The sequence below is a fragment of the Pinus tabuliformis genome, chromosome 3_1 (assembly GCF_031772625.1).
Source record: "Pinus tabuliformis cultivar Carrire ecotype Pingquan chromosome 3_1, CPIR1, whole genome shotgun sequence".
Taxonomy (NCBI): Eukaryota; Viridiplantae; Streptophyta; class Pinopsida; order Pinales; family Pinaceae; genus Pinus; species Pinus tabuliformis.
Window position 1 is genome coordinate 783,611,978 of NC_142301.1, and position 25,210 is coordinate 783,637,187.

The 25,210-nt window shown below is 34.4% G+C and overlaps 1 long non-coding RNA gene across 1 annotated transcript; it reads right to left on the reverse strand.

Annotated features, from left to right (window-relative positions):
- Window positions 1-13,237: 13,237 nt before the first annotated feature.
- On the reverse strand, window positions 13,238-13,844 carry LOC149189741 (uncharacterized). The gene is made up of 2 exons (XR_016255925.1): window positions 13,708-13,844; window positions 13,238-13,579 (listed from the first exon to the last, which is right to left on the reverse strand). It is a non-coding gene; the product is annotated as an uncharacterized LOC149189741 (long non-coding RNA).
- Between the last annotated feature and the right edge of the window lie 11,366 nt (window positions 13,845-25,210).

Consider the following 25,210-nt stretch of genomic DNA (forward strand, 5'->3'; position numbering starts at 1 on the left):
AGTTCTACATCTACATTAAAATCTATGTTTGAGTCCTATCATTTCTCATTTGTAAATGACGCTAATATAGAAATAGTTGAGGCTCAACCTTACGCTGCTTGGAAACTTCCTCCTATTTCTACAAATAGTATCTATATTGATCTGATAAAATGGTAAAATATTTCATTTTAGAATGTTGGGTTATAGACGTGCCCAAATTACCTAAGCGAAAAGCTGCCACTTCTACAAATGTTCAAGAGTCAAGCTCCTACGCAATCATTTCATTTACATTTGTAACACCTCAACAATTATCCCAATCTTTAGGATCTGTTTTGTATTATGTTAAATGTCCTGATTGCACTCAACTTATTTCTCTCCTGAGTTTGACAGCCCAATGTAGCGAATCTCCCCAAACAATTCAGTTTGAGCACCAAAATCATAATCCCACAACTAATATTCACCATCTACATCTACCTTTGTTGATCCCTCTCCACATCCTAAATGTGCAAACATATGCTTCTATATATTGATGGTACATTATATGCTCTCTAGAGACTTTAGATCTAAGGTTGCAAGAGATATTTAGTTATTGTAGACCCCCAGGCAGTCCAAGATATGTGTTGGGTTACTTAGAACAAGTTGACTCTGTCATTCCTGAATGTAGATTCAGTAATGCAATCCCATGAGACATAAGGAGACCATCAATTCTAGAGATGCATAAGTTCTTCTCACTCATGAAAGGAGCCATAAATGGCAAGTAGATCCAAATTGGATGAAGAAAATGATAAACTGGGATTCATACACTCACCCTGAGTCGGTTCAATTCAATGTAACAACCCCATAGGAAATTAAAAGCAAACTGGCCTCAGAATGACAAAGCTTCATGCAGCAAGAAAACTGTTGGATATCCTTCTTTCGTTGGAAATACAAATGCTAGAAACATGGAAGAAATCTGAAGCAGAAGCTAGTACCTCCATTTAGAGGTATAATACTAGAAGAAGAAGAAAAGCAGTCCAAAACCCTTCCTCTAGTACTCAAAGAAGAAAGCCAACTACCCGACACTAACAAAAGAATTCAAACAGTTTTAGAGCAAATTAATTGGACAAACCTTGCTCTAAGAGGTATGGAAACTCATGTTTATACCACAAATTCTTATGCTAAAAAGCAACATACATACAATCTGCAAGTGTCTGTGAATTCAGTAGTCTCCTCCATGAATACCTTAAATTTAAAGGTCACAAAAATCAAAGAAGTTGAAGAGATAAAAAATATGGTTATAATAGATGTAACCACTACTAAAAGATTTAGAGAAGAGCTAACAAAAGGATTGTGTTGGGTCCCTATAATACTAGTGATTACCCCATTAATATTGTAGTTATACCCCTTACTTATATTGTTGTGCCCCTATTACCCCCCATATTGTTATTTCTGTGCCCCATAGAAGCCCCCTATTGTTATTTGTGTGGCTTTATATTATTATTGTTAGGTCGGCTGGATTATATTGTGACTCCTTAGACTCCTATATATAGAAAGGAGGTTTTGTCATTTGTATCATCCAAGAATTGTTCATTTATGTAATGTAAAGGAGGTTGCCCCCTCGAAGAGGCTGAATTCTAAGGCGTGGATCTCTCTTTTCTATCTTTTTGTGAGCTGGTTTCATAACATTTGGTATCAGAGCTTGGATTCTAGGGTTTCGCTGCTCCAAACAGGTCATCGTGGAATTTTCGCTATAACTTTTTTTCTGTGACGTTTCAGAAGTTGCAAAAAAAACCCATTTGAGAAGAATTGGCGCTGAACCTTGGGTCCGAATTTCAGAGCTTTTTGCGCGATATTTTCGGAGATATGATCTGAGGAAGTTGGCCTTTCTGCAGACTCCTGAATTACATTCAAAACAGGTGACCTGGGGAAAATCGTCATAACTCTCTCTCTGAGGATCGGATTGAAATTTCATAAAAAGGTACAGAAAGAGGACGGACTGTAGTTGCTTGTATGTGTGTTTCAGATTCAAAGGTTGAAACAGTGACTCGTGGCACGTCGTACAAGTTCGCTCTACTGAACCAGTCTAAAAGCAAGTCACTGTGGGAGATTTCACATAACTCTTACTTGGAGAATCCAATTTGGCTCAGACTTGTGGCATTGGAAAGAGGACACAGAAGGCTACTACAGGTAGCAATTTCAAAACTGGATGATCCAAAATTACAGAGATACATCAGATTCAATATCAGGCTTCTATAAAGTGAAAAAAGGTGTGTAGTTTTTTTTTAAATTTTTATGTAAGCTTGGTTTAACGGAATTCAAAGGGCATAGTAAAGCATTATTATCGGTAACTGATGCCCTGAGGAAAGAAAATGCAAACACCTAGTAAGGAACCTGAAAGCTCTAGCATGACTCATGAAGAAGAGGAAGAAATGCTACACGATATATCAAAATTACAAGAACAAGTGCAACAAATGTCACGCTCACAAAAGCTAACAGAAGCTAAGATAAGTGGCGTGGAATCTAAGATAAATGGCGTGGAATCTAAGATAAAGGGCATGGAAACTAAGGTGGAGGATTCGATGGTAAATTTGAAGATAGATTTGAAGACAGACATGGAAGAATTGAAGAACTTGCTACAAGAAAGGGTCACTAATGGTGAAAAGGTAGTAAAGGAAACTCATGATGAGAACAAAAGAAATGCTAATCATGATTCCATAGACTCTAATGTTGGATCGAAGACTCACCATGTTCCAAAAATCGATATGAGGAAGTTTGATGGCAAGGATCCCGCCACATGGATATTACAGATGGAGCAATTCTTCGATCTCAATAATGTGCAAAACACACAAAAGGTACGTATGGCAACTTTATATTTGGAACCAAATCAGTTTGTATGGTATCAATGGCTTTGTTCTCGTAAACAATTTATCACTTGGGCAATTTTTACGGAAGAATTGATAGCACATTATGAGGATACAAAAAGCAACACTTTTTTTAGCCAATTGATAAGTCTCAAACAAAAGGGTTCAATAATGGAGCACATTGAGGAGTTCCAAAAATTGAACATAAGGGTGAAAGATATTCCAGAGGAGCATAGGATTGATGTGTTCATAGGGTCTTTAAAGGATAATATCCAACATGATGTGCGCCTTTGGGAACCTGATTCATTAGAGAAGGCATTCAGGTTAGCAAGAAAAATGGAAAGCAAAATTATGGCAACTAGGAAGCATAACACTCACAACTATAAAGATGGAAGTGTTGTTGCCCATAGTCTTCCACAACCTACAAGGTTGACACCACAACAATTGGAAGAAAAGGAGCAAGAAAGGTCAAAAGGAGAGGATATATTCCAGGAACAAAGCCTAGATGAAGAACAAATAAATCCGACCATATCTTGTAATGCATTGGCGGGAATTACCACTCCTCAAACCATCAAGATAGAAGGACAAATCAAGAAGAAAAAGGTAATAGTGTTGATTGATTCAGGAAGCACCCACAATTTTATTCATTGTAGGGTAGCAAAAGAATTGAATTGCTTCCTATATCCAACACCAGAGTGTCAAGTGATGATTGCAAATGGAGGAACAATAAATTGCTCTGGAAAGTGCCATAATATCAAGCTATCCATGGGAGAATATGTATTGACTAGCTGGTTTCATAACAGATTGGAAACAACTTTCCTTGCAGTAGGGAAAATTGTTACAAACATTTATGAGAATAGAAAAAAAAAACGTACATTAGTAACTCATGTCCTTCTAAGGAGACAACCTTTGCCACCACATTCATATAGGCCACCAACACCAGATCTGTATGGCAAAAGAAAACTTCATGAAGTTCAATCTTTTGCAAATGAATATTATTATGAGTGTAATATTGACAATCTATCTGTAGGACAAATCAGACGAATGATTGATAGAATGTTTGTGTCCTATAGAATAATGTGTATGAAAGGTAAAACAAAAGTAGAAGCATGTAAATTAATAATCCAATGTTACATAGGAACAATAGAAAAATGGCGGGAAACATAATATTCTCCTGCAATGATTGAGAAGATGGAAAAATAAGTCTTAAAAGACGACGCTGGTGATATAGTTCTAAAAGAAGATGGCTATGCTCATAATAACATGATAGGTGCTATAACTACACTTATATTAGAGAATTTGTGTGGGACAAAACAAGAAATAGTAGAAAAACATTCAATTATCCTCATGAATATGAAGTGCAAGAAAATGTTACATTATGAAAATTTCCATAAAGAATGGACACAGAGAATATATGAAGTAAAGGACAACAAAATTCCATTATGGAAACAGGTATATCTTGCTGCCTTACCTAGTAAATTTGTGGGATATCTGAAAGCACAAGACATTTTCAAGCAATCATTTGAATTATATACATGGGAAGAGATATATTGTATGGTTACAAGTTCTTTAGTTGGATTGTGTACAAATATGAAAGTCAATAAATCAAGCCAAAAGATGTGTATATTTCCAGATAATAAATCCATCTATGAGATGTATGGCCAATCCATTGAATATCCTATCAGAAGAAGTAAAAAGGCCAAAAAAATCATGAAGAAAATTCAAAAAACAAGGAGCAAATCAAGATCATTTTCTCAAAAAGGAGATCCGAGAAGGAGAAGGAAATTCAAGACAATCCCAAGGATCCACTATTACAATTATACATATATAAATTTAAATGAAATAAAATAAAGGCCATAAAAACTTCATTTGTTGGCTATGTGGGACACCAGGGCATACAACAAATATGTTCCCACAAGGAGAAGCCTCCAAGAGAGGTAAAGGAAAAAGATCACAAGAAAATTTTAAAAGAAAAATGAAAGGGCTAAAAGTTCACAACAAATCTCTATTGTTCATTGTAATTGGCGCGGCTCAAAAGAAAAGAAGTCCATACTTTAAATGAAGGATGTTATGATTCTAGCCCAAAAACCTCATATTTTGATACTGAACAAGAAGCTTTGTTGGTCACTAATCTTTGTTCTTTCACAAATCAATACGTTTGCAATTGCAACAATGAAAGCATCACTAACAATAGTGGAGAGGATGACACAAATGAAGATCTAGTACCTGCTGAAAAATTAAAGTTTGTATGGTCGAGACAAAAGAAGATGGAGATGCCCAAATGCTAGCATAGATCAAAGCACTGCTTGAGGGAGACACGAAAGCAACACTCTTGGATTCATTCCTGAAGACAATGGGAAAATCTTGTAAGTCCTTAGAATTTCATAGCACCCAAATTAGAAAGCCGAATTTTGTTGATGCAAGTTTTGAAAGAGATACAAAATCATTCATACAGGCATAACATAAATGAGAGGACACAACCCCTTATAATAAATGATTGTGGTAAGGAAATAACTTTTTTGAAAAGAGTAGAAGCAAAACTTAGGGTGAAAACAAACACCTAAGAACAAATTTGCCACACATATGCATGGGCTGGGTAAGAAATAAAGGATCTTAAAACTCAGCTTAGACAACTTGATCAAGTACCTCCTCCATTAGAAGACTATGAAGAAAATCCAAATATTAACATGTTTGAAGCTCAACACATTGAAAGACTAAATGCAATGAGCATACTTTCTATTCAACATCAAAAGTATCATGTCCTCATTAAATTAAGAATCAAGGGACAAAGTTTTAAACTAAAATCTCTAATAGAGTCAAGCTCTGGCTTGAATATCTTCGATAAAAAAATCATTCCTAGTGTCTATTGGGTTCACTCAAACCATTCTGTGATTGGCCTAAGAAATAAATCAATGCAAGTGGACTATGAAGTACCCAAAGCAACTCTGTGCTTTGATCATTATTGCCCAAATATGAAATTGATGCTAGCGGACATCCCATTAGCCTGCATTTTAGGAACACCATTCCTTGTAGCAGTAGAACCCCATAGGTCTACCAGGGGAAAAGATGGGAAAGAAAGATATTTTATCACAATTCCATCTATAATGGGAATGAACAAAACCGGAGTTGGGACCAAAATTATCCTTCCATTTGTATCCACTCCACAACTAGCAACAATGGTCCAAATGGAAAAAACCATAAAAAAGAAACAACATAAAGTTCAAGAGTTTAAAAAATTTAAGACCAATTCAAAAGTTAGGGAGCAATTGCAAAAAGAGGAAATCAAAGAAAAAATACAAGACTTGCAAAGACAATTTGAAGATCAAATTTGCTTTGAAATTCGAACTACATTTTGGAAAAGAAAAAAGCATTTAATTGAAATTCCATATAAGTCTCCGTATGAAGGGAAACCATGCAAAAGCATAGCCATCCCAATGAATGTTGAATATCGAGCACTCTGTCAAGAAGAAATAAGGGCACTCTTACAAAAAGGATTGATAAGGAAATCTAAGAACCTATTAGGGGATTTTTGAGGTCTAAAATGGGCCTCCTAAGAAAAACGTACAACCAAAATAAACTTTATAAGAACTAATAAGATTCAAGATGATGATGTCAACCATGGGGGATGATTCACCATTTTTGGAGTAAAAAAGTACAAAGATTAAAAAATAATAAAATAATAAAACTAATTTTTCAACTCGTATTTTCAACTTATCTCCCTAAGTTTTTACTCAAATTTCGAGCGGGAGTACTCGTTGGATGCAAAATTTAATTCCTCATCCAAGGAGTACCCATGTTGCATATTTTCGATGGACCCTACTACATGAAAAATGAGAAATACATGAAAAAACATGATTGCAATCACGTTTTTCATGTATTTCTCAATTTTCGTGTAGTAGGGTCCATCAAAAGTATGCAACATGGGTACTCCTTGGATGAGGAATCAAATTATGCATCCAATGAGTGTTTCCACTCGAAATTTGAGTAAACCCATATGGAAAAAAGTTGAAAATATGACTTGAAAAAATAGTTTTGTCTTTTTTTCCTCTAAAATTTGATGATGTAATCTAATCTTATTTTATTATTTCCATTATTATTTTATAATTTCCTTAGGAGGCCCATTTTAGACCTCAAAAATCCCCTAATGCTTGGAACTGCTATGGATTTTATGTAAATAAACATTTAGAACAAGTTGGAGGTGTGCCTTGGCTTGTTATAAACTATAAGCCATTAAATCAGGTTGTAAAAGATGATACATATCCCATTCCTTACAAATCGAGTATTGTAAATAGAAATGTTGTAGCCAAACTATTTTCCAAGTTTGATTTGAAATCAGAATTTTGGCAAGTAGCTATCAAAGAAGAGGACAAGTTCAAGACTGCATTTAATGTTTCGGCAGAGTGGAATGTGATGCCCTTCATACTAAAGCATGCACCTGAAAATTTTTAGAAAGTAATGGATAGTGTACTAAAACTCTACTTTGATAGAATTATTGTATATATGATATTCTTGTTTTCTCAGATTCTATTGAAAAACATTTTAAACATTTGCAACTTCCCTATGCATTAAACCTCAAACAATAAATCAGCAATGAGAAACATGCACTCCTACCCCGTGCATATCATTATAATGCATGCACATAAATAGGAGGAGCCACATGTCTTTCTCACATAGCCTTGTTTCCATTAACAAATCCATCATTACATTTTAGGTTGGATGTTCACTATTGTCCAAATCATTGTACCTAGCAAGGACCTCTCATCCATGATACAACTTTAGAACCTGTACCAATGGGGAGGTGCCATTTGTTCCATTATGACCCATCCTTTGGTTATCTAGCCCACTATCTCCCTATCGAAAATTTGACCAGAAAATAAACCACATAGATCCATCTAACTCTGGATCTATCATGCACCGAGAGAGATCAAATCCCTTGATGTGAAAACCTTCTTTTTGGAGTGTAGAATTTGAGGAAATGTTTGCACCCTGAGGGATCCGATCCCTCATAGTTCATGATAGATCCAGTGTTAGATGGATCTAGGTTGATTCCATCAGAGGGCAATAATGTCATATTTATAGATTATCATTATTATGTATATGTTTGAGATAAAATTCGTATTTTGAAATTTACATTATGTTTTCTTTACCTGACATGACCATACAATTATGTTCTTTAATTTGGTCTATGTTGTTTTCCTTGAATGGTTTGTACGTCTATGTTTGGATTTTTGAGTGGATTGTGTGTATCTATGTTTGGATGCTTTGAGTAGCTTTTGTGTTTGGATTTGGATGGTAATGTTTGTAAATGTTACAGTTTTTGTGTTATATTTCTATATGTGTATGTAATTATCTATTAGTAATTAATTGGTGATGAAGAAGGAAGACAATCTTGTCAATAGCTCACAGGAGGATTCATACTGCACATCTATTTAATTTAATTTTAGGTATCATTTTTTTTGACAATTAATTAATTATTAATAGCGTCCCTCCAGGTATTACTAAATATATTTGAAGAGTAGTTTTAATTTTAAATTTTCTCAGTTACCTAAATCTGTTGAGATGATAGATATTGTTAATAACTTGAATAATGAAAAATGATGAAATAAAATTTTTGAATGCAAAGTGACAATGTAATAGTGTTGAATGGCAAAAAATGTGAATAATAAAAATGTAGTCAATTAAAAATAGTCTTCATTGTGATCAATATCAAACTATTTTATTCTACTATTCTTATTGTCACCCATGTTAGTTTATTATATGAAAAGTGTAATTGAAATCGTAAACCATTCAAATCTTTAACTCAATCTATTGTAGTAAGCATCTTACATTTTCTCTCTTGCTCTCCAATATTAATAGATTGAATTACTATAACACAAAAATAAATGCACATTGTCAATAATTTTTTTGTGCTTACACTAAAATCAATCACATTGTTAATTCAATCACTTTAAAATTAATGTACCATCATACATCCAGTTACATCAAATCAAAAATCAACATCTACACTAAAATCAATGCATCTAATGCAAGCAATCAAGTATGATTAGAAAAAAACATCTACACTAAAATCAATGCATCTAACACAAGCAATCAAATAGGATTAGAAATCAACATCTACACGGAAATTAATGCATCTAGTGCAAGCAATCAAATATAATAAAAAATCAACATCTACACTGAAATCAATACATCTAGTGAAAACACTCAAATATAATTAGAAAATCAACATCTACACTGAAATCAATGCATTTAATGCAAGAAATCAAATAGAATTAGAAAATATCTACATTAAAATCAATGCATCTAGTGCAAGCAATCAAATAGGATTAGAAATCAACATTTACACTTAAATCAATGCATCTAGTGCAAGCAATCAAATATCATTAGAAATCAACATCTACATTGAAATCAGTGCATCTAGTGCAAGCAATCAAATAGAATTATAAATCACCATCTACAATGAAATTAATGCATCTAGTGAAAGCAATCAAATAGGATTATAAATAACCATCTACACTGAAATCAATGCATCTAGTGCAAGCAATCAAATAGAATTAGAAAACATCTACATTGAAATCAATGCATCTAGTGAAAGCAATCAAATAAGATTAGAAATCAACATCAACATTGAAATTAGTGCATCTAGTGCAAGCAATCAAATATCATTATAAATCAACATCTACACTGAGATCAATGCATCTAGTGCAAGAAATCAAATAGGATTATAAATCACCATGTATGCTAAAACCAATGCATCTAGTGCAAGGAATCTTCTTCCCTCTCCCCCACTCTCCCCGTCTATATCTATATCTTCCTCCATATATCCTTCTTTGTCTCTCTATCTCACCCTCAAATATACATACACTCTCCCCATCTCTCCCTTGTCATTCTCTCTCTCTCTATGTCTTTCTTCTTCCTCCCTCTCTCCCCTTCCAAATCCATCTCTTTGTCCCTCCCTCTCTCCTCCTCTCTCTCGTCCTTCCTCTTTATCCCTTTCTCTCCCCCCATCTCTCCCTCTCTCTCTCTCTCTTTTCCCTCCAACCCTATCACTTTCTCCCTCCCTCTCTCCTTCTATCTCTCCTCCTCTCTCCCCCTCCATCTTTGCATACCCCTCTCCCTCTTAGCCTTCTCTCCCTCTCTCACTCCTCTCCCTCTCTCCCTCTCTCTTCATTCCTCCTCTCCCCTCTAATTTAGTTTATCTCCTTTAGTGCAAGCAATCAAATAGGATTATAAATCACCATCTACTCAATGCATCTAGTGCAAGAAATGTTCTTTCCTCACTCCCCACTCCATCTATATCTATATCTCCCTCCATCTTTCCTTCTTTGTCTCTCTATCTCACCCACCCCCCAAACACACATGCTCTCTCTCTCCATATTTATCTATCTATCCTCCCCTCTATCTCTCTCTTCTTCCCTCTCTTCACCTTCCATCTATATCTCTATCTCCCTCTGTCTCTCTTTTGTCTTTCTATATCACCCCCAAAACATACACACTCTTTCTCCATATCTATCTATCTCTCCCTCCCTCTTCCTCTCCCTTACTCTCTCTCTCTCCCTCTCTCCCCCCTTCTATATTTCTTCCCTCCTACTCTCCTCTCTCCCTCTCTCTCCATCTCCCTTATCACTCCCTCTCACTCTCTTCACCTTTCTCTCCATGTGTCTTTCTTCTTACCTTCCTCTCTCCTTCTCCCTCTTATGTCCTCATTGTCTTCCTTCCTCTTTCTCCCTTTCTCTCCCACCTCCCTCTCTATCTTCACCCTCCAACTTTGTCACTATTCCCTCCCTTTCTCTTTCTCCCCCCCACCCTTCTCTCCATCTCTCCTTCTTTGTCTCTCTATCTCACCCCCAATCATAAACATTCTCCCTCCATCTCTTCCACTTCCTCATTGTCTTCCTTCCTCTCTCTCCCTTCCTCTCCCACCTCCCTCTATCTCTCTCTCTCTATCTCCACCCTCCAACTTTGTCACTATTCCCTCCCTCTCTGCTTCTCCCCCTTCTCTCTGTCTCTCCTTCTTTGTCTCTCTATCTCACCCCCAATCATAAACATTCTCTCTCCATCTCTTCTCTCTCCCTCTCTATCTCTCTCTCTATATCTTCACCCTCCAACTTTGTCACTATTTCCTCCCTCTCTGATTCTCCCCCTTCTCTCCATCTCTCCTTCTTTATCTCTCTATCTCACCCCAATCATAAACATTCTCTCTCCATCTCTTCCTTGTCACTCGCTCTCTCCACCTCTATCACTCTATGTCCTTGTTCTTCCCTCCCATATATATCTAGAGTTAATGTATATCATGATATATTAATATATATTATAATATAAAAAATTAATATTATATTATATTTAATATTGTATTAATTAAAATTTATTAAATTGAATAATATTAATATTACATTGAATATTATTTCTATCACTTTATGTATTTGTTTTTACCTCCCATATATATCTAGAGTTAATGTATATCATGATATATTAATATATATTATAATATAAAAAATTAATATTATATTATATTTAATATTGTATTAATTAAAATTTATTAAATTGAATAATATTAATATTACATTGAATATTAATATTATATTAGCTTTAATGATGTTTTTTACATGGCATGATAACAAAATTTATAATAAAACTACTTCAAATGAATATTTTCAAATTTGTACCAACATCTTTCGGCAAAAATCACATAGAAAAATCCTAATAGGCCAACAGTGTGATAGGCCAACAGTGTGATGAGGCTGATAGGCCAACAGTGTGAATGAGGCTGATAGGCCAACAGTGTGAATGAGGCTGGATGGTTCATCTTCAGGACAAGATGATCTTCAAGATGGTTCATGATCTTCAAGATGAGAAACATGATCTTCAAGATGGTTCATGATCTTCAAGATGAAGAACGAATCCACGCAATGCAATAAATAGATGTAGGTTTAATAGTTAGTTTGACTAAGGGAAAAAAATTAAAAAAAGTTTTGACAAAAAAGGTAAGGGAATCTAACTCTAAATTAAAAATTATTTTTGATATTATAAACTAATAAATTACAATAAGTTGATTAATAAAAACTTATTAAATTGTTGAAAGTAAATTTATGATCCATTCAAATTCAAAATTCAATGTATATGATAAAAGAACTATTGAAATTTTAGTGTAATTTTTTTATTTTTTTTATCTATCTAAAAACGAGATAATTGTATTGTAGTTTTCTTTATTATCTACATGCTTATTTTCATTATTATTATTTATTGGATTTTTTTAAATATTTACATTATTATTATTTATTGGATTTTTTTATCCTAATAATTGTCTTGTAGTTTTCTTTATTATCTATATGCTTATTTTCATTATTATTATTTATTGGATTTTTTTATCTTATTTTCATTATAATATAAATATTTATTTTCATTATTATTATTTATTGGATTTTTTTATCCTATTTTCATTATAACATAAATATTTTCATTATAGCATAAATATTATTTAAATTTTTAATTTTTTATTATAAAAAATTATTTAGTTTTAGACATTAGCTAAAATTTAAATAAAAAATTATTTAGCTTTTTTTTTAATTTTTATATTAGACATTAGCTAGTATGGAGATACTTTAGTATCTAACTTTGAGTATGGCATTAGTATCTAACTTTGAGTATGTGACATACTCAAACATTAAGGTCAGTAGAGTCAGAAGAGTAGGATCATGATCATGCAATTATAAAGGGGAAAACGACATTAAGGTCATGAACATGCAATTATAAACGGAAAAATGACTATGACTAAGATGTAATTTTTTTTGTAAAAAGTAAATTAATAAAATTCTAGAAATTGAATTTAAGAAAAGTTCATAAAATAATTTAACAACCACATTAGAAAAAAATTAACGCTGATTTTAAGCATTTGAACTCTGATTTTAAGCATTTGAAGGCTAGACGGTCCTTAAGGCACAGGCTGTCAAGGCATATATAATCTTCTTTAAGTTTACTAAATCTAGGGTTATTGACATTTAATAAATATAGGTTAGGATTCTTGATATTTAATAAATATAGGTTAGGGTTCGTATGAATCTCGTCCTTTCCCAGCAAAAAGAGTCAAATCAATACCATGAAGCCGGAGATCAGACTGTAATTGCCCGACATTAGTGCCCAACAGCACAACCCCTAAAATATCAACGTTAATTTTGGAAAATCCTTTTGATGCTCCAAGCTATTGGCATCCTTTGAGTCTGTAATCGATTTTACTTCAAAAGAAACAAGAAACGTGCCATATTTCGGCCGAACAAACCCATCCACAAGAACATTCTACAGGAAAAAACAGAAGAAACAAAAACATGCCATATTTCGGCAAAAAGAACCGATCCGCAAAAGGACACTGTAGCGGGAGCAGCACCGGCGGGCAAAACAACCCTGCACGGACCTCCCCCGCAAAGAAAAACGATTTCGATTATTATTATTAATGTGTAGACCTGCCTGCAAGCGCACCCGCAAAAGCAAGGTCCTAAAATAGAAATTTCACACACACAAACCCTCACGAGGCCTCTCAAGGCCATAAATTACAATCAACAAACGCCTATATTTCAATAATCTGACTAATTCGATCTTTCGGATCGGATCCAATGCCAATCCTTACTAAACTGTATACAATGATCAAGACCTGGCTTTCAACCACGATCCATAAAGCCATTGCACAACCTTCACAATCAGTGAGTGAAGAGTCGATCAACTGAAGAATCTCCGTGACATGGATATTGTAGCGCCCGATTCCTCGGCTACACATAACACACAAGTAAAAATCTTAAAGGTAAGCTATCCTTCATTATAAGCGAAGGTCGGGAAAAATAGTTATTTCCTTCCTGTGAAGGAAATAAAAACACAGAGAAGGAGAATCCAAACATACCCTTCACAACAACAGGCAACGCGTTTCGATCAAGGGATCGAACGAGAGAGGTTTTCTTTGTTCGATAACCTTGACATTTAAAGATAGCGATGAAGAAATCAACGGCTGAGATCTACTCCATCTGACGGTTGAGACCGACTTCTTTTGTCGGCGGTTAGCAGACTTCCGCGTGATGACAGCTACGTTTATCAGCCAGTGACTCACCTGCTTTCAAACTATTATTTTTTTTTCCCACTCCATCTGACGGTTGAGACCTACTTCTTTTGTGGGCAGTTAGCAGACTTCCGCGTGATGACAGCTACGTTTATCAGTCAGAGACTCACCAGCTTTCCAACTAGTAATTTCTTTTCCCAAAACAAAGCTCTGGCTGGTTCGACAAATTACTTTCATTTTACCGCTCTGTTTTGATTTTCATTTTTAAACATGTTTTTGGCAAAATGGATCATTAATTAAAATGATTTTTTGGTATATTAGAATTGGATTAAAGAATTTTGATTCTTAAATAAATAAGTAAATAAAATTTAATTTCAATAAAATATTTTCTTTCTAAATCACTATATGATATGAAAAATATTTGAAAAAATTTCCAATTTAAATTAAAAAATAATAAATTTTATCTAATCATTTATTTGACCACTGGTTAAGTATATTTGGCAATGGTAGCGCTTCATTGATAGTTGGGTTTTGATTCGGACGACTAGAGTGCTTAGTTTCGCTGCATTTGAATATTAAACGACCTTACAAGTTACTGGAATTCAGCGTAGTTCATCAACGTTTACCTTAACGTGGTTGTAAAGTTTTACTAACGCTTACCCTAGTTTATCGACATTTAGTAACCGTTACTAAGCGTCAGTTCATCAACGTTAAAATTCAAGAATTTGTTTGTATGTGTTTAAAGGTTTAGATTTTATGAAATATAAAAGAAATAAATAAATAATAGATTTATATTTATTTAATTTATTAATAAATATAAATCAATTTAGATTTTAAATAGAACTATTGGAGAATAAAATGGAGACTAGATTGCAGGTTATAGAAAAACAAAACCAAGATATGAACCAAACATCCCAACAAGGAGATGATGATACTTTCGAGAGTCTTAAAATGAAGGACATGATTAAAGAACTAGAAGAAAAAGTTAATAGCCGCCTCACCCTAAATAGTATGGCAGGTAAATTAGATATCAAACCAATTAAAGATGAAATGAAAAAATTGATAGAATTAGACGATGAGTGTAACAAAAGAGCCTTGAACCTTATAATCATTGGTTTGAAAGAAGAGGTAGACGAGGATACTTTAGCCATAGCCCAAACAGAATAAGGTGAACTCTACTGGCCATAAGTATGACATACTTAGTAAAATCTCAAGTCTAAAAGGAATGAGAATATTTATAAACGAAGATCTCATTCCAGAAGATCAAGCAGAATTAAGAAACAAGGTTCAAAAGTAAAGGAAGCTAGGAAGGAAAGAAAATGGGCAATAATAAGAAATAGAAAAACGGTTATTCAAGATAGAAACCAAAAAGATAATAATAAATAGCAATTCAACATGCTCCAGATTCTTTCTTGGAACTTTCGGGGCTTTCCATGAAACAAAGGCCCCAAGCTAAGTTGGATCTCGAATGATGTTGATATTATTTTGCTTGTTGAAACTTGGGAGCATGAAGAATCTAAGGTCCCTAACATAGATGGCTTTACACTATGGTCTACCTCGGACAAACAATCCTCCCGTAGAGGCGTTGGGGGTTATAACTTGTTACATTAAGAAGAACATCTCTCCCCATGCTAGGATTTATAAAAACGACCCTTACAACCAATATAGTTGGATAGAGATTACTGACATTTATGATAAAAATACATACATAACAATCTGTTATTCCCCCATCAATTCTAACTTCTATAAGAAAAAGAATCTAGATAAAAATAGTCCTTACATTAAAAACATTAATAACATTAAAAACATTAATAGCATTGCAAAACATTAATAGCATTAAAAATATTGTTACTTCTAAGTTCAAAGAAAAAATGTAGTGTGAGAAAGATTTAGCAGCTAAAAGAAAATTAAGATATTATAAGGAGGTCATCAACCCCACCCTAGAAGATCAAAAGTATCTCTTTGTTTTAACTAGCTCAAAAAAGAAAATTAATATAGCCAAGATTAGAACGAATTCTCATGAGCTCCATAGTGAAACGGGTAGTTGGGCAGTTCCTAAAACACCATGGATGGAAAGGTTCTGCCATCTCTGTGAGAATATGAACATCAAGGATGAAAATAACTTCCTCTTAGAGTGCCCCACGTACAACCACATTAGAGCTCAGTTTCAAAATCTCTGTTGCAACACTGACCTTCCTAGCCTTTTACAATGTCAAAATTATAGTGAGCTCGGAAGACTTCTCTCCAAGCTTTTTGAGCATAGAAATAAAATCTTAAATCAAACTAAATAATTGGTTTCTTTAGGTTCGATAGACCAAAACTACCACCATCATCATCATCATCAAATTTAATTTTCAATTGTTTATATATATCTATAAAATAGGTTAAATAAAATTAATATATTGATTGACTTTATATGATTCTTTTATGTTAATATTTACTTAAAATAAAATTTTAAATAAATTTTGAATTTAATTAAGTGTGTTATTATACATTAAAATAAATTATTACATATATAATTATATTTATCAAAATAGTTATATTAATATATTAAAAAATCCATCAAATTTTATAACAATTTATTATAGCAAACTAATTCATAAATAATTTGATTTAAATTTAAAAAACAATTATTTTCAATATCCCTTCAAATAAAAATGCAAGCATCATTGCTTACCTCAAGCTGATTGGACTTACAACGAATCGAACATGAGAAACTTAATCACCTCATTTAATCGAACATGAGATGCTTACTCACCTCATCTTGATGAGACACCTAACGAAAATTCGAAAAATTCGGTATTAGCCCTACAAGAGTAGGTAGGGTCATGATCAATTCAGTGCTCCATGTAATCATCTCAAATGACCAAAACATTGCAAGAAGTAGCATCGTCTATTGGAATTGGAATTGGAATTTGGAATTTTTTTTTGCTCTAAGATACATTTTGTTGTGATGTTTTCAGTTGTTATATTTCTCATTTGTTTCAAATTTTATTTTTTAGAGTGATGTTTTGATAATAAATTAATCCTTTACCAATGAAGATTTGATTAAAAAATTACCCTTCAATAATACAATTATGTTAAAAATTCACATATTTATCGTAAGGAAACAAACAAAATGACCATAACACACAAATGACTTATTGAATCCTGAAACTTGATTTGAAACTAAATGAAACACACACAATAAAATTTCCATAACCTTGACATAAAATGTCCTTGACCTATACTTCAGGCTTGGCTTTTGAGATTATTTTCTAAGTATTCATGTCAAATCAATAGCTTTTTCATGCCTTGTAACAAGGTTTTTTGGGATCAGCGCACACATATTACCTACCATGAATAAGTTCGTTTATCTAACCTTTATATATAGGCATAGCGAATAGAAGGTTATTCTACATATTGTACAAAAAATGTAGTAAAGTGAAGGTTGTAGAGACACCGTTGTCGCAAAATCTAGCAGGCCTTAGAGAGGGAAACCTTAACCCTACAAGGCATAAACTAAACCATGGGACAACAAAAACCCTAACCCTATGAGGCATAAACTAAACCAAGGGACAACAAGGGGTAGCGGCCCAACTGTCACCATTGTTGCTTCTTGGTCTAGTTTATACCTTTTAGGTTTTCGCTCTCCAAAGCTTGCTAGATTTTTTTGTAACAAAGACACTTTAAAATTTTAAGTTTTTATTTAAAAATATCATTTAAGTTAGATGAATGTAATTATATTTTGGATTTTCAATATGTATTTTTCATAAATTTAGGGTTAATTTTACAATGAATTTTTTAAAGAAATAAAGTAATATGTATTTATGGTAATTGTTTGAGAGTATACTAGCAATTGCACTACATGTTGCAAAAGAAATGTCGTAAGGCGGTAGCATAGGAAAGACTAGGAAAGAAGTAAAAATTTTATGCAATTTTGTTTCTTCATTAGCGTTTGTCTAAGAAAAACTTTGAAATTTAAACTTTGCATAAATAAGCTACAACAATTAAGAAGGACGACACTTTAAGGAATCCAATCAATATCTGTTTTTTCAGAAGTATGTTCATTGATAATGTGTGTTTTTTGCAAAATGTCTCTAGTATGTACCTACCAACTGCAAAAACCAATATAGGTGTGTGTTGTCTTGTGGTCCAGGGGCACATAACTGCATGGTGCTATCAATAGGTACATGGAAGGAAAAATGGAACTAAATCCTGGAAGGTACGCATTGAAAGAATTAAAAACACTATAGTTAAAAGCCCAAGCCACAGATTAAAAACATATTGCAATCATCAAAGTCATGAACACATAATCCATGTGAAAGAGATTGCAGTTTACAAACACCTTATCAACAAAGTGAAATGTCAAGATTAATGTTAAAAACAATATCCAAGTACGTAGATTTTCACAGTTCAACATAGTTCAAGTCAGATTTCTGAATTTAAACTATGGCAAATTTTATAATCATATTAGAGACATGGTAGTTTATGTGTAGTATGAGCCTCCAATCAGATTGTTTTATGTTAAAAAACTCTATGTAATAGTTATCATATCTATAGTACTAATTACTCTGATGATTAGTGCACTCTATTAATGGCATAACAACTTATCACAATGACAGGTTGTACTTTGTAAGAGACTACTAATAAGCTTAAATATGGTATATAATTCTAATATTTATGCTAGTGGGCTCAACATTTGATGAGAACAATTTTCTTTGGATTTTGAACTTTCAATGATTGTTGACAATGGGTTGCATTTTTTGCGAGATGTGAATTTGTGCTTAGATTTACTTATAAAAACACTCAAGTTGTACTATTCACAATATACTTATATTTTGCATATATGAAGCCTCTTCTAAGAGAAGGAGTAAATATGCTCTTCATTTAGCTTCACTTGGTGCAATCCAAAAAATTTCAACAACAACATTGCTCTAAACAACTATATGGTGTGAAATGTGACATATAAACTCTATAAATATGATGACAAACAATTCTTTAATCGTCTAACATGTGATCAAATGGCGCAAGAGGGCACACGTGGCACAGGAGGGAGTTCTTCTCATAGGGAATTCCTTACGTCATAAATATAATTAGGTTGGGGAAATAATTTAATATAATGATTTATTTTAAAGTATTTATAATTTATATAATTATTATACAAAATTATATTAAAAATTAAAGTTAGTTTGTATTTTGTAAAAAAATTAAAAACTAAATTAATATATTTAAACTATTTAAGTTGGCTTATTCATATGTATTTTAAATAATAATATAATTTTAAATGATTTCTAATTAATGATTCAAAATTTAAAAATATTTATAATTAGCTTTTATATTGTATTAAAAATTCTTACCTTTGGAAAAATTGAGATGAAAATAAAATTTAAGAATTTGTCAGATTGTCAATTAATGCTTAGACAATTCCTAAATGCAAGTGCATGTGTCTAGTGTCTCCATAGAGATGACATATGAGGATGCGCATATAAATCGAAATATACAGATGTCAAAATTCTAAAAAAATGTTGCATATAAATCAGAAATATACAACTGTCTAAATTCTTAAAAATGGAAGTTTAAGATTCATACATGCATACCACCCTTGTCAAAAGTCATGCTCAATGCTTCAGTGTTTGAATGCTACAAGAAACCTAAACCTTGGAAAATTCCTTGTTATGGCTTCTTCTAGTTTGCTTCTAGCATTTTTACGCTCGCTTCCCACTTTTTCACCTTCAAAAATTCTTACGAAGGGATCAATATTTTTAATTCTCCTGCTAATTTCCAATTTGTAAGTGTTTAGTTGATAATCTATGACAATTTGAGTCCATACAAATGATTCTCATAGTAAACAAACTTCCCTCTTTGTGAATGATTACACTACTGCAAATCATGATGCACATTTTGAGGCAAATTTCAATGTCAAATAGACAAAATTATAAGCAACAACGAAACATATTATTTTATGAAGCAACTAGCTTTCATATTTTCTAATGTTGGACTGTATTTGTGAGTACCCTATCGTTCCCATGGTCCCTTGCAACTAGAGGTGCCAACGACACTGGAGATTTCGCCAAGCACCGATGCTTTATGGCCAATAGAGATCCTCAGAGTAAACCCCACTCGCCAACCAATTTTTTTCCTTACAACCTAGATACCACCAACCTAGTGCCACCACCACTCAAAGTTTCACCAAGACATTGAGAACTTTATAGTATTTAGAATCCTTCCATTTTTCCACCCGCTTATCCTCCTCTTAATATTCATCGTTCGATTCCCCCTGTCACTCAAGGGAATCCACCTTATGATATTCCCCCTATGGGTTCCTGATCCATAAAATGTCATGGATATTCCACTGGACAATTCATCACAATAGATCTAATAGTAATATATTAAAATTCTGAAATTTTACACTATTATAGTTTTATTAAACGTCTAGATCTATAAATTTAAATGTAATTAGTGCACGCATGTGAATGGAAAATTATGCAGAAAAGTATAGAACGAAAAAATAAGCTCACAAACACACACATAGGACACAAGATATGCTATGGGAAACCCTTTTAGGAGAAAACCCAGCTGGAAGGTGAGGTCGCTTTGACACTCTCTTTCTCTATTTGAAAATATGGCTGCAAGTAAAAATAAGTAATTCTTGTGGCCTGTGGGCTACTACAGTGCACAAATCCTCTGTGTGTGGTCTACCTCCTGTCTCTCCTGGCTATCTTTGCTAAAATATGGAACAAAATTCTCTTGAAATAATGAAATATCTCTTCCTCCTAGTGGCTCGGTTATAACACAACCAAATAGCCTAATAGTGATTAATTTTGACTACAACAACTCTTAACTAGAGTTACAATATAGACTCTTCTAGAGTATTTTACATCACAAATGTGGCTAGCCCCTTTTCCATGAATAACAAAGGCTGACATGACATCCTCTTGGACTATAGGTGTGAAAAAAGGAAGGTCAAATTCTGAGTGGCATAACTTTTGCATACAAACTCTGGTTGACGTGATTCTTGTGTCGTTGGAAAGATATTTGTGTGTAGATTAGCATGAAAAGGTGTCACACTAAAGTGATAAACTTCTACCCCCAAATATTTCAGACTTTGTTTTGCCAGATTGGGTCCCGCTAGTAAAAACAGTCCCATGAGTTGATTCCTCCACATTTTCCACTCTAAATGCATTAATATGGATGAAAAAAATATAATGATCCATTCCTGATTACACCTCCCCATTTTGGGAGGCTTTTGGCCCCCAAAATATTTTACTAAATGATGTGAGGAAATTTTTCCTCCACCATCTCTCTGGTGTACCATTTAGATTTTCCTAGAAGTTTTCCTTTCAACCCAATTTGCCAAAGGTCATGCTACCCCGGTCTTATAGTTATGGACCTCTTCTGCAAAACTGTATCTTCGGTCAACTCTGCCTGAGCCTCTGGTTCCAAATACTCCACAGAAGGTAGAACATGCCCCTCTTCCAGATCTAGCATAGAAGGCTCATGGAGTTTCAAATTCTCTACATTCACAATTAAGTAAATGTGCATATATGACGGTAAACTGAGGCGATAGGAATTATCACCCACCTTTTCTAGTATCTTAAAGGGACCATATCTAAGAGCCTTGATTTTCTTACCAGGCCCCTGCAGCCTCTCCTTGTTCAACTGTAGCCATACTCTGTTTCCCACCTCGAATGTTTTCTCTTTTTTTGTTGATCATGTTTGGCCTTATACTTCTCTTACGACTTCTGCAATGTTTCATATACCTGTAGATGGATATACCTTATCTTTTCTATAATTTTTTAGCCCTCAAAGCATCTCATGTAAGATATTCCCTCACTCCTCCTTGTTTCCCATATGCAATATCCAAAGGTGATGGTGGAAAAATCCAAAACAAGTCTTAGATAGGGACTATCCTATAAAAAAATGGACTGCTCTATTATAAGAATGTTGTATATATACCAGATTTTCATCTCGGGTCTTCGGATGCTTCTAGTTGTATCCCTTCAGAAGATGCACCAAATTCATGTTGACTACTTTTATCTGCCCATCTGTCTGTGGATGGAATGTTGTAGATCTCTTCAAATTTGTGTCCATCTTCTCCCACAACGTAATCTAGAATGCAATGAGAAATATTATATCCCTGTTTGAAATGATGCTCCTTGGTATCCCAAAGTGCACCCAGACCTTTCCAAAGAAAAAGTTTGTTGCTTCTTGTCCACTTATGGTCTTTTTACAGGGCATGAGAACACATATATTGTTGAACCTATCAACTACCACGAACAAATAGTCATGTCCCTTCCCGGTTGTCGGTAAAGCTCCCACAAAGTCCATGGAAATGCTTTCCCAAGGACGAGTAGGTACCGGTAAGGGATGATATATACTTTGTTTCATGTTGCTAGGCTTGCTGGCAAAACGAAGCATGCTTCCTCTTATGAACATAGTTACCTGCTCTTGCATATTGGGCTAATACACATACCTCTGTAAGTTAGCCATGATCTTCCCTGCAACCTTGGAGGTGTGAGCCTATATGATCAACTACAATCACTCACCTTTAGGTACATATAGCTTATCTGGCCTGTAGAGTAACCCATCCTAGAGATAGTAGTCAACGATGCTATCATCATCACACACATGACTCTAACTCTACAACTTCTAATACACCTCCTTGAATTCCTCATCCTTTAGATATGCCTCTTTGTATGCATCATGGGTGAATGGATCCATGTGAATACGAGTCCCCAAAGCTATGATATTTGATGTGGGTGGTCTGGACATCATCTTGACCAACTTGTTTGTGTTTCCCTTCTTATATTTGATCACCAAATTAAATTGTTGTAAAAACCCCAACCAATTGTAATGCCTAGTTTGTTGTAGCTTACTATGGGCTTGCAAGTATTGTATGGTTAATGATCTATGTGGATTACTATCTCCTTTCCTATTAGATAGTTCTTCCACTTCTTCACATCTTTCACCATGACATAGAGCTCCTTATCGTAGGTAGGGTAGTTAAGAACTACCCCATGAAATACTTAAGAATGGTAGCAACACATGCCTTCCTCCCTGCATCAAGACAACTCCCATAACATACCCACTTGCATATGTATCCACTTAAAATGGCCACTATAAGTTTGGTAATGCCAAAATTGGTGCTTGACTGATCTTCTTCTTTAGCTCCTCGAAAGCCTTATGATGAACTTTTCCCCACTAGAAACTCTTGCCACTTGTTGTTATGGCGTGGAGCAGTGATACTACTGCTAAAAATGAGGCTATGAATTTCCTTAGGTACTATGTTGCCCCATTGAAACTCCTAACCTCAAAAACATTAATAGGCATTGACCATTTCATGATGGCCTCCATCTTGGAAGGATCTATCTTTAGTTTTCCTCCACCGATCACATACCCCAAATACAACAAGGGTTGTTGCACAAACTCACACTTCTTGAGATTTGCTAGTAGTTGGTGCTTCTTCAATGTTTCCGTCACTTGCATCAAATGTGAAATATGCTTCTCCTAGGTAGCACTATATACCGATATATCATCCAAATAGATGACAAAAAAATAAATCTATAAAAGGGCGCAATACATCATTCATTAATCTCATAAATGTAGTTGGTGCATTGCATAGGCCAAATGACATAACTAATCACTCATACAAACCTTGCCTAGTTCTGAAGGCAGTCTTCCATGTATCTTCTCATTTGACTCGAACTTGGTAATAACTAGACTTCAAGTCCAGCTTGGTGAAGTATTTTGCTTTCTGCAATTGATCGAAAAGATCATCTATCATGGGAAAGGGGTATTTGTTCTTGAGCCTTATTTTGTTTAATGCCCTATAATCTATACACATCCACCTAGCCCCATCCTTCTTTGGCACAATGATGATGGGTGTCCCACATGGTGATGTACTCGGTCGAATGACACCTTGTTCCAGCAACTGTTGCAAGTATTTCTTCACCTCACTTGCTTCTATAACAGACTACTTGTATAGTCCAATATTTGGCAACGGGGAGTCTGGAAATAGTTGGATCTCATGTTCCACTTCTTTCTTAGGTGGTAACCCTTGAGGCTCTTGGAACACATCCTTGTCTTCCTGTAAAAACTTCTCCAATTTTTGTTTTTATTTTTTAGTAAACCCATCCATGGATGCCTTGCCTTTGATTGACTCCTCTACAGGCTGACTTTATCTTAAAAATGATAAAACATACTTCTTGTTGGAACTGATCAATTTCTTAGCTTGGTTGGAACTTACCAGTGAAATTTTCGACTTTCCTTTGTGTGTGTTGATGATGAATGATTTTCAATCCTTGATGATCCAATAATGATTGGATCTCCTCATGAATATTGAGTCTCGCATGTACATGTATGGACTCCCAAAAATGACTCCACATACATAAAGGGGAACCACATCTAGATCTACTTCATCAATAAAATCAACACTGATAAAAAATCTAATTTTACATTTTTTTTTTACCTTCACCTTTGCATCCTTATTTACCCACCCCAATGGATATGGGTTTGTATGATCATGAACTTCCAGTCCCAACTTCTTGACCAACTTTGCTGCAATGATATTCGCTTGTGATCCTGAGTCAAATAAAGCATTAATCTTTGTCTTCTTGACTTGTATCTTTATATGGAAGAGTTTGGTCATTTATTTCTCTTCTTGTTGTTGAAGGCTACTTAGATTCACCTCCTTTTGCACTGACGTACAAACGATCTTCTCATCCACATCTGAACTACTTTTGTAACAACCTCGGTGAAAATTCCATGTAATAAAAGTTAATAAAGGGCAAAAATAATAACCATGGTTGATGGGACACTTATTCCAAGTTGAATGTTTGGCAAGACATCCTAGGGGGGTGTTCATTTGGTTGTTTATAGCTAAGGAAATTGGCAAAGGAAATGACTAAGGATTTGGAAAGGTGTTACACATCATTTTGTCACTGTACCTGTACTCCTTGCTCCTTGATCCTGGAGGACCTCTACAGTGAACCCCGTATGCTTTGCCTTCATGGATAAACTCCCATTATGTCCCTTTTCATGAGCAGATCATTTCCCTTTTGCACCATTTCCCCTGAAACTTCTGTTTTTCCCAGTTTACAAGACCGACGCTAATGACCTTTGTCTCCCCTGCGTCGATGTGCAGAGATTAGCACTATTCCCCGCGCCGGTCAGTGCGACTGAGCTATGTTCCTATCGCGCTAGTCTTGTTATGGAAAGTTTTTTAAATTAGAGCCGAAGCTTCCAGCTCTAGAAGCTCCGTAACAGAAGTCTGGTAAATGGTTTGGCCGGATGGGGTCGAGGATGACAGTTTGGGCTCCTTTCCCCTATAATGATGGAACTACCTCAAAGGATAAGTCCTTCTCCCATT